At 55.9% G+C, this 5,367-nt stretch overlaps 1 long non-coding RNA gene across 3 annotated transcripts; it reads right to left on the bottom strand.

Annotated features, from left to right (window-relative positions):
• Nucleotides 1-1,229: 1,229 nt before the first annotated feature.
• Nucleotides 1,230-5,033, bottom strand: LOC148050006 (uncharacterized). Of its 3 annotated transcripts, none has more exons than XR_015701778.1 (3): nucleotides 4,929-5,033; nucleotides 2,429-2,528; nucleotides 1,230-1,898 (listed from the first exon to the last, which is right to left on the bottom strand). It is a non-coding gene; the product is annotated as an uncharacterized LOC148050006 (long non-coding RNA). The 3 variants fall into 3 exon arrangements; XR_015701777.1 differs by having other exon boundaries at nucleotides 1,230-1,895; XR_015701779.1 differs by lacking the exon at nucleotides 4,929-5,033 and adding an exon at nucleotides 3,388-3,446 and having other exon boundaries at nucleotides 1,230-1,895.
• Between the last annotated feature and the right edge of the window lie 334 nt (nucleotides 5,034-5,367).

Raw genomic sequence — 5,367 nt, 5'->3', positions numbered from 1 at the left:
AGCAAAGGGGATAAAAGGAGACAGAAAATTTAAAAGCAATGGAGATTAAAGCCATATTGAGCAAATGAAAAAACGGCGATGGCAAACTATAAGGAAAATAAGGAAAAAATTAATCGAAACTGTGAACTAAAAGAGAGATGTAGAATTAAAAAATTGTAAAAGCAATGGCAGTAATGAAAAACAAGAAAAAATAATTAACATCTCATGACAGCAAAGGAGATAAAAGTAGAAAATTTTAAAAACCAATGATCAAGATTAAGAAAGGAAAAAAGGAAAACCCAAATATTAAGATTAAGAAAGGAAAGCACTAAAAAATAGTGACAGCTAACTACAACACAGACATAAATAGAAATTTTAAAAAGCAAAGGCACTAAGGAAAGACAAGAAATCATTAAAAAATAAAGACAGTGAACAGGATAAACGTAGGCATAGAAAGAAAACTAAAAGAAGAAGAAAACAAACTAAGAGAGAGCTGTGGAAAGAAAATTTTAAAAGGTAGGGCACAAAGGAAAGACAAAAAAATAATTAAAGATAAATACATCAAAATAAAGACAGGAAATGGTATAAAAACAGACAAACTTTTAAAAGCAATGGTGATTAAGGAAATAAGGAAAAAATTTTAAAATCCCATTGGTGAACTAAAATGGAGATGGAAAAGAAGATTTAAAAAGTGATGGCACTAAGGAAAAACAAGAAAGAATAATTAAAAATCAATGACAGCAAACAAGATGCAAGTAGAAATTTTAAAAGCCAAAGGATTAAGAGAGGAAAGCAGTACAAAGTAGCAACATTGCACTACAATGCAGACACAGACAGAAATTTTTAAAAGCGACAGTGCTAAGGAAAGACAAGAAATCATTCAAAATAAAGACAGTGAACGGAATAAAAGGAGGCATAGAAAGAAAACTTAAAAAGCAATCAGCATTAGGGACAGTGCACTAAAACAGAGATGCAGAAACAAAATTTTAAAAAGCAAGGGCACTAAGGAAAGACAAGAAATAATTGGGAAAATTAAAAAACAGGACATCAGGAAGTGATTTAAAAACCCGCATCGGTGAACTAAAACGGAGACGGAAAAAACGGAAAAAGACAGAAAATTATTTTTGAATCATTTATATAATACAGCAGATATAGGTTTGTATTTGGAAATCCTTCTTTTTATATATATATATATATGAATTCTGTATATATACATATGAATATTATTTTTATATATATATATATATATATATATATAAAGGCGAGAGATTTTTCTCTACTGCAATGCCTCACACCCGTATTTACAGTTTTGAACGTTTTTAATCACACACACGAATTTTCGAGGCCGATTCCTCCTCTTTTGTCCACGTCTCTCCTTGGACCTGGATCGCTTTTAGTACGGACGCTAGTATCTCAGTAAGGTTTTCAAGGACTACTCTAAGATATTTTCAAAACTTATTGACTGAAAAAGCACACAGCTTCTATGACGAAAACAAAGCCTGTTTCTTCTGAACGCCTGAACTCTCACAATCGGCGTCTTTCCTCTTTTAGGACGCAACTATTGTCCCGATATCATTTCCTAGTAAGCGCACAGAAACAGAAGATTGCGCTTTCAGGAAGGCAAAATAAACGGAGGGAAGTCGGCTTTGCACAGGCAGAACACGCTCCAGCGCAGACCTTCTTTTCCTTTTAGGATCTGCGCTAAAATAGTTCCTAGAAAAACTAGAGAAGGAAGGAGAGCTGGCGCATTCTTGACGTTAACTTTGAAGTCCATGCTCCAAGCGCCTTAGGAAAAACGCGGACACGCATCGCGGACGTACCTTGTACTCGCAGACCGCTACGCAGCCTTTCCGTCCGTCTTGCGCTTTCACGGCAGAAGAAAGGGCGACCACGGTGAAACGGCGGCAGCTGACACTCTGCTGAGAGAGGAAAAAAAACCTGTAGCATAAAGCTGGGGAGGAGTCCCAAGCTGCCCGGTTTTGTGAAGTCTTGCGAAGGCTACAGCCGAGCGAAGGAAAAAAGAGCCGTTTGGAACATAGTGCCAAACAACATTCGGCAATAAAACTCGGAGGCGTTTGACACGCGCCCATTTTTTGGTAACTTGCTATTTGCTTCCTGTTATCGTTGTTCTTCCTTCAGAACCTCTACTTGGAGCCAACTTCTTTGCTACCGGTTCAAGCGTTTCCCTTCCTGGTATTACTAGCACACGGGCCCAGGCAAGTCCCTGAACTGCTCTTCCGAACTTCTCCAAACGACAATTGCAGCCACAAAAGAGGACTTCAAGAGAGGAAAAGGAGAGGCCGGGCAGCAAAAGAGCTCTGCAGGCTGCCACCAGTCAACATTCCACTCTTTTTTTTTTTCTTTTTTTTCTTTTAAATCCACCCCCCCGCCCCCAAATACAAACAAAAAAACCCCATGACCTTGTATTTTTTTTCCTTTGGGAGCTCACCCCTGTCTCAGCACAGTGTCCTCCACAGAGCAGGAAGCGCAGACGATCTGTATCCCGATTTGCACGCGACGAATCCGTGTTCAGAAGAAATAGGCCAGATCTGTAAGACCGGTGTTATTTTGGGGGTTTTAACAATCACAACGCAATTGCATCGACCGACGCGTTTGTGAGAAAACTCCTTAACTTCTAAACGTAGCACCTCCTTGGGTAAAAAAACGTGAGCGAGATTGAAAAAAAGGGATGATTCAGAGCTCCCGCTCACGATGGAGCCGTGGCGAAAGGAATGAAAGTGAAGACAAACAGCAGCAACAGGAAGTGAAATTCGGCTTTAATTCTAGGCACGTGCTTAAGAGACTCTCCAAGCCCACACCTCAATCCTAGGAGCGACTAGCCCTTTTCTGGAAGGACAAACTTTGTTACTTCAAAGTCCTAGACCGAAGGCTCCACGGAACAGAACGTGCACCGAGCCACAGGCCACCGTGCCATCGACGCTCTGATGGCAAAGAAAAACCAAGGAAAACTAAAGTTTAAAGATCGGTTTCCATCGCGTTTCATTCCTGACGTTTCCACTGGCACCTAGGTGCTCCAAAATGAACTCTACTGACACCGCATGTTACTAACAATTTAGTTCTGCGTATCAAAACAACAGGCTATTTCCAGCTCGCCCATCAAAGTAGCACGACCGACCAGAAGAGAAACACCGGACCCTAAAGAAGGGAACAGGCAGCTCTTCATTTCTCCTAGAGGAAAGTCTGTTCTTTTGCCCGGAAGGCAAACAGCCGAAACTGCCAAGGGAGCACTGCAGGAACGCGGCGCGCTCTCTCAGCTGCAATTTGTCATCGGCTTTTCTGCACGGGCAGCGGCTTTGCCTTTCCTCTGGCTTTGATGTGGCGCCCCTGGAGCGTCCTTGACCCGGCAAGGGTTTCTCCCCGCTCCCGCAGCCCCAGACACGCGATTACCTGAGCGCCGAGCGGAATCACCCACGCGGGATTTTCTTCCCGGGACGCAGAAGGTGACGCTGGGAAAGGAGGAGGCAAAAAAGGAAGCGGTTTGTCCGGCAGCCACGGCCCTAGAAACTACACCTCCCGGCATGCCCCGGGGAACCAACGTGGCCGACCAAAAGCCCCGGATGCCAGGGGACGCAGCCCTCCGTGCTTTGGGATCCTGCGGGGACACCGTTCACCGCGCCACCGCCGCACGTGGAAGCCCCGCCGAGCCCCCAGCGCGGCTCCCCCCCGCCGCCCGGCCCCGGAGCGGAGCGGCGCGGCTCGGCGCGGGGCCCCCCCGCCCCGCACCGGCGCGGCGCCCGCCCAACTCCGGGCTCACCTCGCCACCGGCCCCGACCCGACGCGCCCCCCCCTCGCCCGGCTCCGGGAAGCCCCGCCCGCCCGGCTCCCACACGGCACCGAACCCTCCCCGCTCCGTGCCTCCCGCCGGCCCGCCGCTCCCCCGCAGGCAAGGGAAAGGAGGAGGCAAAAAAGGAAGCGGTTTGCCCGGCAGCCACGGCCCTAGAAACTACACCTCCCGGCATGCCCCGGGGAACCAACGTGACCGACCAAAAGCCCCGGATGCCGCGAGACGCAACCCTCCGTGCTTTGGGACCCTGCGGGGACACCGTTCCCCCCGCCGCCGCCGCACGTGGAAGCCCCGCCGAGCCCCCAGCGCGGCTCCGGGCAGCCCCCGCCAACACCTCCGGCTGCCCGCCCCCGCCCGGCGCCGACGCGGCGCGGCGCCCCCCCGCCGCCCGGCCCCGGACCGGCGCGGCGCGGCCCCCCGCCCGGCCCCGGAGCGGCGCGGCTCGGCGCGGCACCCCCCCGCCCCGGAGCGGCGCGGCTCGGCGCGGCGCTCCCCCGCTGCCCGGCCCCGGAGCGGCGCGGCTCGGCGCCCCCGCCGCCCGGCCCCAGCGCGGCGCCCCCCCGCCGCCCGGCCCCGGCGTGGCTCGGCGCTCCCCCGCTGCCCAACCCCGGCGCGGCTCGGCGCGGCGCCCCCCGCCGCCGCCCGGCCCCGGAGCGGCGCGGCTCGGCGCGGCGGCCGCCCGGCCCCGCCGGCGCGGCGCCCCCCCGCCGCCCGGCCCCGGAGCGGCTCGGCGCGGCGCTCCCCCCCGCCGCCCGGCCCCGGAGCGGCGCGGCTCGGCGCGGCGCCCGCCCGGCCCCGGACCGGCGCGGCTCGGCTCGGCGCGACGCTCTCCCGCCGCCCGGCCCCGGCGCGGCTCGGCGCTGCCCCGCCGCCCGGCCCCGGCGCGGCTCGGCGCTCCCCCGCCGCCCGGCCCGCACCGGCGCGGCGCCCGCCCAGCATCGAACCAGCGCGGCTCAGCTCGGCGCGGTGCCCCCCCCGCCGCCCGGCCCCGGAGCGGCGCGGCGCCCCCCCGCCGCCCGGCCCCGGGAAGCCCCACCCGCCCGGCTCCCACACGGCACCGCACCCTCCCCGCTCCGTGCCTCCCGCCGGCCCGGCCGCTCCCCCCCCAGGCACCGCCGCCCTTCTCGGGACTTTCCCCGCTCACCTCCTCCCTGCCTGCAGCCGCAGCCGGGCTCCCGCTGGCCCCTCCGCGGGGGGAAGCTCCACCCACGGCGCGATGCCCGCCCCCGATGCACCTCGCAGGCGCTGGCGAAGCTCCGCCCTCCCAGCGGAAAACCCCGCCCTCTGCAGCCAAGCTCTGCCCTGCACACAGCACGCATGCGCCGGTGAAGCTCCGCCCCTCGGCCAAGCTCCACCCTCCCATGGCAAAGCTCCGCCCCCCCGCAGCAAAGCTCCGCCCCTGAGACAGCGCGCATGCGCAGACAAAGCTCCGCCCTTCACAGCAAACCTCCGCCCTCCCACGGCAAAGCTCCGCCCCCCCGCAGCAAAGCTCCGCCCCTGAGACAGCGCGCATGCGCATACAAAGCTCCGCCCTTCACAGCAAACCTCCGCCCTCCCACGGCAAAGCTCCGCCCCCCCGCGGC

This window comes from Nipponia nippon, unplaced genomic scaffold, assembly GCF_047370975.1.
Source record: "Nipponia nippon isolate SJK-2023a ecotype South Korea unplaced genomic scaffold, ASM4737097v1 scaffold_98, whole genome shotgun sequence".
In the NCBI taxonomy this organism is placed as follows: domain Eukaryota; kingdom Metazoa; phylum Chordata; class Aves; order Pelecaniformes; family Threskiornithidae; genus Nipponia; species Nipponia nippon.
This window is presented reverse-complemented; position numbering and strand designations above follow the sequence as displayed.